This window comes from Phodopus roborovskii, unplaced genomic scaffold (genome assembly GCF_943737965.1).
Source record: "Phodopus roborovskii unplaced genomic scaffold, PHOROB, whole genome shotgun sequence".
Lineage (NCBI taxonomy): Eukaryota > Metazoa > Chordata > Mammalia > Rodentia > Cricetidae > Phodopus > Phodopus roborovskii.
In genome coordinates, this window is record NW_026126547.1 from 7,233,926 (window position 1) to 7,247,288 (window position 13,363).

Sequence of the window (13,363 nt, forward strand, 5' to 3'; positions counted from 1 at the left end):
ATCTATGGTCACAAGAAATACTTCATAGTCCAAAGTATTTTGTCAAGGAAAACAAGAATTATTTCTGCAGAAGGGTATATTGATAAGCTTAAGCAAGCACATCCTTTGAATGTGTTTTTTAGCTTTTTTCTTTAAATTATCCCTCTTTCATACATTACATCCTGACCACGTTAAGTTCCCCTGTGCCCTCCTTTCTCTCCCAGATCCACTGCTCCTCTGTTTCCCTTCAGAGAAGAGCAGGACTCCCTGGGACCGCAATTGAATATAGCATAACAAGATGCAATAAGACAACGTATGAATCCTCACACCATGGCTGGACTAGCCAATCCACTAGAGAAAAAGGTCCCAGGATCAGGGAAAATAGTAAGAGATACCTCCACTCCTACTGTTAGGAGTCTCACAAAAAACCCTAAGCTAAAGAAGCCCAACAGATTCACTTAGGACCCAGCTCAGACCCATGAAGGTTTCCTAATCTCTATGAATCTTTGAGCCCTGCTTAGATGATACTGTAGACTGTGTCCCCCAGTGTCCTTGATCCTGATGGCTCTTATAAGCCTTCCTCACCTTCTCTTATATGGTTCCCTGAGCTCTGCCTAATATCTGCCTGTGCCTAATATTTGCACCAGCTCCCATCAACCACCAGAGGAAGACTATCATATGATGCTTAGGTTAGGCACTGATCTATGAGTATAACAGAAAATCATATCATTAGGAATTATTTCATTGATTTCTTTTTCCTTTCTTTTGTGCCATTTCTGTTTTGTTCTACTTTAGGTCTCTTGGCCATTCAGGTTTTGTTTTCTGGCCTGTTAGAACCTCCAAACAAGCTCTTAAGATCCATCTAGATGCTTTATTTCTAATGCAAAGAAGTCTTGGCACAGAATGGCACAGCTTCTAGGGAGAAATGGAACTTGAATGTGTATTTAGATTTCAAAGACTTGGTGACCTTGAAGGAATTCGAAGTTATTCCAAGAGTCTTCTTTCCATTTCAAAGTGGAGGTTTTTTTTTATGTTTTGTTTTGTTTGTTTTGTTTTTTAATCATTTGTTATGAAAAAGAAAACTATATTTGGTTAATATATTCCACAGTAGCTGTAACACATACCAAGGTATGTAACTGTTATGTACATGCAGAGGGCCACATTTGGTCACATGTATGCTCTCCAGCTTTTGGTCTAGAGTCCATGAGCTCCCATAAGCTCAGTTAAGCTGTCTCTGTGGGTTTACCTGTTGTAATCTTGAACACCTTTGCCTGGGTCCTTGTTTTAAACACTCTTGTTGTCTAAAGGCAAGGTATGTGAATGAGCCTTAATTGTATGCTTAGAATGCTTGACCTTCTGCTTGATTAGCATGAATCCTTTCTTAGGACACATTGTTCAGTTGTCTAGCACTTAAGTTTTTAACGCAGAAAAACACAGGGCAAACCTTAAATTTGGAAAATAGGCAAGTAAGCAAAATGGGAAAATGACAAAATTCTACCAAGTAAAAACAATATTATCATGCAGTTCAACACTCCTCTTCATTTCCTAATGGCAGTTTCCCTATCTATATATGTCAAGAATTATTTTATTCTAATCTCTCTTGTTTTATATTAGTTGTTATTCCTTATTGGTAAGTAAAGTCATGTTTAATCACTGAGCTAGCATGTGGCAGAAACACTACATATTGTTTTTGTGTGCATCTTAAATTTAGTCTGTTGTTTGGTAGTAACAGCTGCACAATTCTTTAAAATTACTGCCAGATACTCTGAGAAGGGAAACTGTGGGGGGATGTCGAGGTTACATTTTAAGATCCCTATTTTCAGAGCTTTCATCTTCTAAGATCAGACTCTTAAAGTCAAGACCTGTGCTCTGTGGGCTTTCTTTACTTGGCAGAATATTGGGGTGACAAAAAAAAAAATAAAAACCACATACACATCATCAGAAACTGTCAGCTATGAAAAGAACTCTATTTTGGAATTCATCATGAAATAAATGAGTTTTCATGAATGAATAAACATCCACTTACCCTTCGTACTCCAAGGATAGTGAACAAAAGTGCATTGAGCAGTGCACTTCTCAATGCCATTCAATACTGTTTGTGGGGAGACACTTATGGATGGGATGTTCTTGGGCAGACACCTTCTGTGCTTGCCTTGGTGGAAGACTCAATCACTCAAAAGTGACTAGCTAAAAGAGAATTGCATAAGTTTCTTTGAGGAATGCTTTTATCAAACCATAGAGTGAAGGAAGAAAAACAAATTCTGCAGCTGGAGACTGCTGGCTATGTCCCCTGTGCCTATTAGTTTACATCAGTAAAATCAGTGGGAAATAAGATGTAGATCTTGAGTATGACACAGAATGGCAAGTTTCTGATAATTTTCAGCTCAGGTTCCTCTTTAATATCCTTCTCAAGGCTCAGACACTCATGTTAAACATTTTCTGAATTTCTTGCTATTGTCAGGTGCCTTTAGTCTCCAGTCACCTGTATTGTTGTATTGTTTATTGCTCTGTTTTCTTCTTTACCATTGTCTTTATTATCATCATCATTATTATTGCTATTATTATTAATCTTATTCTCATTCTTATTGTTCTTTCTTCCTTTTCTTTGTTCTCTTCCTTCCCAAACCACTTTGTTTTTCTATACTGAGTGTCACCACTCAGTTAATCAAAACAGCCTGGATGGGAAATGCCATTGCTTTTTATCATCTGCTACTTCCTGTAAATTCTGTCAGTAGACATCTCTCCAGCACTTTACTGATATGAGAAGAATCTCTGGAATCTTCTGCGCCATCTTCATTTTCCTCTGAACTTCTAAAGTTCCATTCTTGAGTCCTCTAATACATTCTCCATATATCAAACTGACAATACTGATTTAATCTTTTCTTGTTTAATATTTTTCAAATGACTTTTTTCCCTTTAAGCCCATTTTATAAAATCTCTTTTGTATAAGCACTGGGATTTTTTTTTTTAAAACTATCATGTCTGGACCCTCATGACGTCTTAAATTTATATTGATTCAACTGTAACAGTTTCCCCATGCATCATACTTCCTATGGGTTGCAGTTTCAAATGGGCTACACCTTTTCTTTGCTATTTTTCCCTGGACACCTCTTTCTCATTCTTTACAGCATAGCCATCAGAGTGTAATTTATTGCCCCCTTTTATGTAAATTGGTTCCTTTTCCCATTTTTTTTTTTCTCTGTAATGCAGTGCTATCTGTCTTCCTTGGGTCCTGCTGTAGCTGTTGCTTACTTTTGTGTTATATATCTTGGCTTCACTTGTTTCTCTGTTTCATTCTTTGATGTTCTAGTAGAGATCCTTCGTCTACTTTTCTCCAAAGCCTAATAAACAAGAAAAAAACAAAATCTGTCTATATTTGTTACATGGATGTTTCTTTAATGAAATTAGTACTAATAAGTCATATCATTGAGAGTGCTATTTTTATAATCTATTTATATTATCATTATTTTAAGTATGTAATGGTTTTAAGGAACTGAATCAGACAAAGAAGAAACAAAACTAGAAGGAAGAAAATAAGTAATAACCCAATGGTGATTCATCGTGAAAAATAACCATGATTTATTTACATTTGGTAAATAACTTCTATCACCCATTTCTTCTATCCTTAACTCTAAAGCTAGAATGATGTGGCCAAAGATGTCAAGTTCTGCTGCTTGCTGCAGCTGAAACATAGCCTACCCATTCAAGTATATCTTCATTGCTTTCTGTTTTTTGACTGTTACCTTTACACCTAAGCTTGGTTGCCCTTTAACTTGCTCTTTATTTCAGGCTGGCCTCAAACTTAGAGATCTGCAAACTTCTGCCTTCTGGGTGCTGGAGCTAAAGACTTGAACTACCAAATCTGGCACTAAGATTTTCTTTAATTCCTTTTCAAAAACTGGAAGCTTGGCTGGGTAGGATTTTCCTGAGGTTACTTCTCCCTTTATGCCTTTTATCTCCTTGAACATGTGATTTAGCTCTATTCTATTTCCTGCTGCCCCTTTTCACAATCTTTAAACTTTGTATTTTTAATCTGCTCAGCTTGTTCCTTTTCATTATAAATCTTTATAAACACAAGTACTAGTAACCACATGACAGCTCTAGAATATTTTGAAATTTCTTCTGCCAATGTAATTCAAAACTCTTGACTTTAGCCTCAGCTCGTTGGACAAGGGCAAAAGCCCCACATTCTTCACCAAAATATCCTAAGAGTAATCCCTAGGCCACATATTAATATTCATCTTTGTAACCTCTTCCTTCAGTCCTAGACAGTTCAAATAATTTTGCCACCAGTATCTTCTGTGATCCTACTAGTATGGCCCATTACATAGCACTTAAAGCATTTCACTGCTTTCTTAAAGTAAAGTACCAAAGTCCAAATCCCTCCAAACAAAACACATGGTACTATCATAATAATACCCAAGTCTTTGGTCTTAACTTCTTTCTTAGTTAAGATTTCCATTGTTGGATAAAGACTCCATAACCACAACAACTCTTATAAGGAAAACATTTAATTGGAAGTCTCACTTACAGTTTTAGTGGTTCAGTCCTTTATAATCATGGCAGGGAGCATGGTGAAATTCAAGCAGTCATGGTACTGGCTACATCTTGATCAAAGGTAAGAGTCAGGAGACTAAGACACTGAGTGGTATCTTGAGCATAGGAAATCACACAGGCTACTCCCAGAGTGGCACTCTTCCTCCAGCAAAGCCAAACCTACTCTAGTGAAGGCAGACCTCCTAATAGGGCTGCCTATGAGCTTATGGGGCCCAGTTACATTCAAGCTACCACATTTAAGTTAAAGGGCTTTTGGGGTGGGCTGTCTGTTTCATCCCTCCTATCAGAACCTGATGCTACTCACTAGATGACCTCTTACCTTTCTCCCTGTTATACTCTCATAGGAGATTCTTTCTTTGCAGAGCATGATCATCACCTCTCCTTTCTGCCATCATCCATTGAAGTTATTCCAGGAGTGTTTCAGTTGCTTTCATGAAAATTCATTCTCTTTCTTTGGTATTAAAGAGGGTATGGTGACAGTCATCCCTTGTGGGGAGAAAATTGAAAAAATATAGAACCACTTAGAGAAACTAAGGAAAGATGTGTAGTGATAAAAGGGGGTTTCTGCTTCTTCCAGTTTTAGAGATCTGTGGTGGAGAAAGCATCATACAGGTAGTGATTGTCAGGAAATGACCAAGAGGAACAAGGATGGAAGGAGGTGTCATTCTAGAACTAAAGTCAGAGGGTGAGTTAAGAGGTCCATATGGAACACCCTGCTGGGTGAGGGGAGAGGAAAAGACAGGGGGGAAGAGCAGATGGGGAGAAGAAAGATAGAGGTAGGGATGAACTAGATGTTGAGGTAGGAGGAGGAAAAGCCAGGGTGGCAGAATGAGGCCATGGTGGTGGGGACTTGGATGGAGAAGTTGGATAAGGGGGATAAGGAGGATCATTCCTCCTGTGAGCCCCACAGAAAGGTTTACAGAGGGAGTTTCTTTGCCTCTGCTACTGCCCTTGAAAGGTCTGTCTGCAGACAACCAGGGATTGACCACCTTGCCCATTGTGGACCATACAGGCCTTTATCCATCTCAAGCCAAGATATATCCAATCTGATTTGGGTGTTTGGACTTATTGAGGGTGACTTATTGAGGGTGGACTTATTGAGCCTGGGCTATCTGAGAAGCAAAACTACCCTCGGAAGGCTAATCAACACTGAATGTGGGCCATTCAGTTTCACAGAATCATTGCTGGTAACCCTTGGTGATAGGATAATCATAATCCTCCTTAACTATAGGGGGGTAAAATTTAATCAAAATTCTTTAGAGCACAGGTTAGAAGGATGTTATGCTTGCTAGTCATAGTTTCCATACTGTCTATCAGTTCAGTTGCCCCAAGTCCAAAGCAAACCAATTGACACAGAAAGTACAAAGGACAAAACAGAGACTGTAAATATGAAAGCAAAGGAAAGACTATTTTCTGTATTCATTCTGTTGGGTTCTTTGAGAAAGGTCTCATTATGTAGTCCAGGCTGGCTTCAAATCTGAAATATTCTTGCCTGAGTTTACCAAGTGCTGGGGTTATTGGCTTGTACCACCATGTATGTCTGGATCCTTCTTCTTCTTCTTCTTCTTCTTCTTCAATTTAAAATTGCTTTTTTTTTTTTTCATTTTATATACTGGTTAGTTTCCCATCTCTCCTCTTCTCTTCCCCTCCACCTCATCTATCCACTCCTCAGAAAGTATAAGGCCTCCATTGAAGAGTCAAAAATGCCTGGTACACCAAGTTGAGGTAGGACCTATCCTCTCCCTTGTCCCACTTTTATCCAGGCTGAACAAGGTATCCCACCATAGGGAATGGGATCCAAAAAGTCAGTTTATGAAATAGGATAAGTCCTGGTTCCACTGTCAGTACCCTCACAAACAGATCAAGCCACATAACTGTTACCTATACTCAGAGGGATTAGTTTTGTCCAATACTGGATCCCCAGCTGTCAGTTCAGAGTCCATGAGCTCCCCCTAGCTCAGGTCAGCTGTCTCTGTTGTTTTCCCAATCATGATCTTCAGAACCCTTGTTCATGTCATCTTCCCTTTCTGCAATTGAACTCCAGGAGTTCAGATGCTGTGGGTCATTGCATCTCCTTCCATCATTTCCTGGATGTAGGTTCTATGATGGCAATTAGGGTGGTCACAAATCTGATTATAGGGAAAGGCCAGCTCAGGCACTATCTCTAATGTTGCTAGAATCTTAGGTGGGGTCATCTTGTATACTCCTGGGAATTTATCTAGTACCTGGTTTCTCCCTAACTCCCTAGAGCCTCCTGATATGAAGATATCTCTTTCATTGCTCCCCTTCTCTGTCTTTCTCCTAACTTGGGAGAAACCTCATTCTCCCATCCCCTATTCTATACTTTTTTAAAGGGTTTTATTAGTTCTATTACGGTGAAGAGACACCATGACATTGGCAACTTGTATAAAGGAAAACATTTAATTAGGGTGATTTGTTTATAGTTTCCTAGGTTCAATCCATTATTATCATGATGGGAAGCATGGCGGCTTGCAGACAGTTGCAATGTTTTAGTAGCATCTGAGTGTCCTACATCTTCCAGGCAACAGGGAGTTGACTGAGACATTTGACAGTATCATAAGCATATAAAATTTCAAAGCCTGCCTCCCACAGTGACTCACTTCCTCCAACAAAGCCATACCCACTCCAACAAAGTCATACCTTCTAATAGTGCCACTTTATATGAGCTTATGGGGGCCAGTTACATTCAAACTACCTCACATGATGATACCTTCAGGAAATTATATATCATTTTACAGATTTGAAGGTAAATATAGAGATGCTGGCTTTGGATCCATTGCTGCTAAAAGAAGTCTGCTTTATTCCCTCTTTTATATGGTGAACTCTATGTATAATTTCATTTTTAACATACTTTATAACATAATGAAGAGTACTAGCCACTATTGTCGGTGTTCTGCACAATACATTTCATTGAAAATAAAAATTTTAGTGGAAATATTTTGAACACAAGACACAAATATGTATACTACATAATGAAAAGAACTTACACGTGTCCTAGGATTGGTACACTTTAAGAAAGGCATGTGGAATTTCATTGAGTGAGGGGGGTATTTAGAATGCTACATGAAACTACTGGGCAAAGCATTTCCTGTATTGGGACAAGAGGAAAGGAGTGTCATTGGGATATATCAGGGGTCCCACCTCTTCCTGTGTAGCAGGATGGTAGAAAGCACTTAAAACATTGCTTACAATTATAGATTGTTAATGATTAATTCTACCATTTTCTATTATAATTATTCTTCCTAATGTTTAGTTCTCTATAAGTAAGGAAGAACGAAGGAAAAAATAATTTTAATATTTTTAAAGCAGATTTTGTTCATCCTATGCTGCTGAAGCAGTTTTGAACAAAGGGACTTGTAGACAAACAGGTCCCTGAACCATCCTAATGCCAGCAAAAGGCATTAGGTGCTTTGAAACAGCTCTGCAAAACCGCAATTGACTGCCCTACTTACCCAGGAACAGCCCAACCAGGACTGTTCACAATAATCCTTAATACCTTGAATTTTGCCTATTTGTAGCCAGCCCCACCCTGGTCAAAAGGGAACACTTCCTTTGTGGAAGAAGAGCTTTGATGTATGGCACAGCTCTGATTGCACCAACAGATGGGTCTTAATGACTGCAACAGAAGCTAGATGAAAAGATTAAACTGGCCAAACAACTGGCTATAATGGGCCATACGAGGCAGCTGAGTAGTACTGGGAGAGTAGCTGGTGGCATGTTCCTGTGTTACCTTCCCTGGTGTTCTAGCATTAGGCCTAATAAAGTGTTTCTCTTGAGGGGCCTTTTCTTGCCTATTTTTCAAAGAGTGGGCTGAAGTAAAATCTAATAGCCCCTGGTAGCAAGGTGGCAGGCAGGGCAGCTAGATAGCAAAACAAACACTCGCCTGTGGATTAGCATGTGTTTTTGATACTCAAAAAATTCTGAAAGGGAATTCCTTATTGTGAGGCAAGACCTTCTGTGCCCAAGAACAGGGATAATCACTTGAAAGACACTGCTTTTCTTTCCTATTCATACTTACGGGTATTAGATGTCATTCTGGGAAGCCCATCTTGTTCCTGGAGTCCCAGGTTTCCAGACAACAAAGCATCAGCAACTACTTGACATCTGACAAGGTCCCATCACATCTGTGGAAGTAGTTTCTGACATTCAAACTCTGGCTTACAAACAGTTCAGCCTTGCAGCACCTTGATAGTGTAGCCCAAGGCTAGTGAACCATACACAGCACTAACAATCATATCTCTCAGCTGAAGAAACTGCTGTAGAACAGGCTTCATTTATCTACCAACTGCACCCACAAACCTTAATTGTGTTTTTGGTCATGTGAGATGTAAGTGACAATCTCAGTTTCTCCACAACCTTCAACACTGTTATCATGTTCAGTCTGTTAAATTTTGCAGGTCAGTAGGTTAGTGCTGAGGGTTTCTCTTGCATTTGTCACATGTCCAATGATGTTATTAAAACTGTCTCTCAGTTATTGGTCTTCCTTAAACCCCTGAGGTGATCATGACCTGCTTTCTTAGTGGGCCAATCCTCTCCCTTTATTAAGAATAGAGTTTTTTAAAATATGTTCTTATTACAATTTCCCCTCCTACTTCACCTACTTCCTTCCTATTTCCCCTACTATCTCCATCTATCTACTCTTTCTGTTTTTCATTAGAAAACAGTCTTCTTAGTGACAATAATACAAAGTCTTGACTTTGTTAACAAATACTGAAATCGATAAATACTTTCCCATGAAAAATTGTCTATAGTGTAGTAGGATTTGTTCATGGTTCTTAGGTTAGTATGCTAAGCACCTAACATAAGAATTGTTGCCAGGTGATTCTACATTCAAAACAGCTGAACAAAGCAGGCTTACAGACTACAGCCAGGATTTCTGCATCTTCTTAGAATCCCCCATGACAGTGCTCCTTACCAGCAGGAAATAGTTTGGAAAGAACGACGCACAAATTCCCAAATATTTTCTATAAATGTTTGTTTTCATTGAAATGGACTTGGATATATATGAATTGTTGCATACATTTCCATTCTCCAAAAAGCAGAAGAGAAATTCTTTTACCTCTAGAAGTCTGCATGCCTTGTCTCTTTTACAGACATAAAACCCTTTAATCTGATATGCTTCTTAATCATTCTTCCTCATTCATTTCTAGCATACTCTGTTCCATACAGATGTTCTCTAAACTTCAGGACCAAATACCAGTCAGGTATAGTTTTTAGTTATTATTTTATTTGCTTTGTTTTAAATTTTAACTACTTATTAAAATGAAATGGTGAGAAAAATTCATTTGTTTAATTGTTCCTCTACATATACATATCTATGGTATTTTCAGGGCTCTTTTTTTTTTTTACCGGATTAAGAGGCACCACTAAGCATTTTTTTTTCTGTATTGTGAATATATAATTAATTAAATCCGTGCATCTATTAGAATGGATGCTAGCTGATTTTTCATTTTTTAATTATTTCATGAATACAATTGAAATTCACATTTTAAACTATATATCAATTTCCAAAATAAAATGTAATTGTAAGGAATATGTTTGTAAAGATCATGAGAATTAGTTAGAAAATGTTTTGTTTGAAATTTTAGCATTGGAAATAAGCCAGTAATTTAAATAACTTAAAATGTCTGTTTTAGAAAGTTGATGGTGATGTATGCATGTGTTTGGTTTCTTACTTTTCCTTAAATATGTAGCATATTTACCATTAATAACATTTGGGCCTTGGTGTTTCTAAAAGAGCATTAAATGGTTGACACTTTCTTCTGAAAGATTAATTTGATTATTTAAAAGGACTTTTCCATTTAAGCTCAATTTGAAAATACATTTAGATGTGCAATTATTATTTGTGATCATGCTAGGTATAAGATCTTTAATTGATATCATGATTTTCTTTCTTAATTTTGGTGAGTTTTGATTTATATTGACAGGGTGTATATACATCTGTTTATAACTTCTATTTGTTTTGCCATTTTGAATCAGCCTTTGTTATTACTTATGGTTTCTTGCATTTTTATTTTGTTGATACTGCAAAATTAGGTCTTAGTGCTCTTTTGTTTAACTTTTGTTTAACTTATTAACATAATGTGAATTTGTTGGAGTTGCTTAGTCCCTTCAAAATTTCCTGCATCTCTATTTTAAATTATCCTTCAAAGTATGATATTTTCTGTTATATCTATTATTATACACTATTCTTCATATCATATAGCTCTTAAATTTACCCATTCTTGATTATTCTGTTCAGTTTTCTAAACTCATTTTTTCTTGTTCTTGTGTTTTTAATTACAAGCTCACTATTTCCTTCCTAAATCACAAAAGGTCTGCTCAGGACTCTACCAAAGGCAGCTTCCATTTCTTTTCCTCTTGAAGATTCTATCTCTATGTGTATATTTCTAATATCTTTTACATGTTGTCTACTCATTACTATGGGGTTCTTATAGTAGCAATGAGCTACTTTTTAGGTTCTCCATCTTAAAGTACTAAAACTGTTAGAGAAAATCCACTCTCCCTCCCCCAGAAGCAGTGTGCTTTCCATAGATCCTCAATTAGGGGTGTGGGTGGGGGCTCATTAACTCTTTTCAGTACGTACTGGAATTTTGCCTGGCTTTGTCTTGTACACACAACCATGGCTACTATGAGTCTATGTGTGCAGTGACCCTGTCAAGTTCAAAAGATACTGTTTTACTTTGTCCTCCCTTACTGCTGTCTCCTATGGTCTTTGTTCCTCTGTCATGATCTCTCCTGAGCCTTGAAAAGGGAGTGTAATGTAGTTATAAATGTTCCATGTGTACCTGAGTACTCCACTGGAATGTATTACATGCCCTGTATTTAGTGACAAAATAATCTAGTTTTCATGGGACAACCAGGTAACAGACAAAATATATAAGATTATCTTTTATCTTGTATAGATATTTTATCCTAATGTTTTTATAAAATTGAGTTGCGAGCTTATTTGTATTCATTTACTCAAGTCTGAAATCATTTCTCCTACTAAAATGTCATTGCTTCCCCAAATTAGGAAGTTCTTCAGTTGCTTATTGTTAACTTGGCCTAAATCTTCTTTCATAAAGACATACACTATGAATCTTATAACAACAGCAGGTAATTAATACCACATCAAATCCAAAGTTTAGCTCTGGAGCTACTAACTCATAAGTTAGTAGTACTTGCTATTCTTGCAGAGGACCTAGGCTTGAGTCCAAGTAGGACATGTTTGAGCCTCCCTAACTCTACTTCAGGAGATCTGTTCAACTTCTGACCTTTATAGGCAGCATGGATACACATGATAACATTATATATATATATATATATGTATATATATATATATACATTTAAGAAAAATAAAATGATTCCTACCTTCATGTGTCTGTGCATGTTGAACTGTACAAAGGTAGAAACTGACCAGCTGAACAACTTATATAATGCTTAAAATTTATCCCTACTTTAGAAAATCTGCCCATTCCACTTTGTTACTTTTTGGTAGGTTTTTATTTAAAAATTTCTTAAGCAAGTATCTACCTCCTACCTATCTATACAATGGCACTAATGAAGACCAAGTGTTCAAATACATGATATAGAGGAACACTGATTCAAGTATCTTTTAATATCATGTTTAACAGTGGAAGTCTTTACACAAGTTATTAGTTATAGAAAAAAAAAGCAATAAGTCACAACATTTACCAAATGTGCTGGTTGTGTTATAAGTATGTTTGTTACAGCAAAACAGGGAGCCCTGTACTATATGTTTAGATGCCATCTGATGATATTGTTAGCTCTTGATTATTAAAAAACTGATGTTCTGATATGAATACATTATAAATATTTCACCAGATGTTAAGGCAAATATAGATATTGGCAATTGCATCTTCCAATAGGGTTAAAAACAATCCAAGATGATTTGGCTGTGATCTCCAGTATTTTAACTATCCATAATCTTGAAGTTTAGTCATTTGGCACTGTCAAATCTCTACTAGGAGTATAGCTTTGTTCTTTCTGTAGTTATTCATTCTCACTCCTTCCTGAGAAATAGAGTTTATAGCTACATATGCAATAATTTCCTTCTATTCCTTCCTCATAAGTACTTTGCATTTGAAGTTTCTAATCTGTTATTTTCAACAAAGCTGTTTAATTACCTGTTTCATTGTGTTCATTTATTTCAAATTCTTCAGCTATTATACACATTTTGACTTTCTTAAATAATGTTAACAGTTGCTGTTTCCTCCTTTTTGTTAAGATGAAATGCTTGTGCATTCCCATAGTAGGTACCTATTTTAGTTGGCTTGACTATTCCACAGGCATTATCCTATAACATATTTTCTCTTTTTGTTTTTTGTTATTATTTTTTCCTATTTGCATATCAATCCCAGGTCTCTATCCCTCCCTCCCATGCTCCCTGACCACCCTTCCGTCCCACCCACCCCTATTCCACAGGGAGGGTAATACCTTTCAGGAGGGGTCAACAAAATCTGTCAAGTCATTTGGAGTAGGGACTAGGCTCTCCCTCCTGCTTTTAGGTTAAGGGAGTATCCCTCTATGGAGAATGTGCTCCCAAAGTCCTTTTATGCACCAGTGATACATCCTGGTTCCACTGTCACAGGTCCTGTAGACTGGCCATGCCTACTAACTGAGACCCATGTTCATATTTTCATTCTATGTTGGATTTTGGAAGTATGATCAGTATGAAAAATTGGTGGGACTCACTGCATAGCACAGACAATAAAGTAACTCTTAAATTATTTGACAGAAGTTCTACCTCTGAACTTGTGTTTTGTGATTGCACACTGACACTGATACCCCTAAATTTTTTACT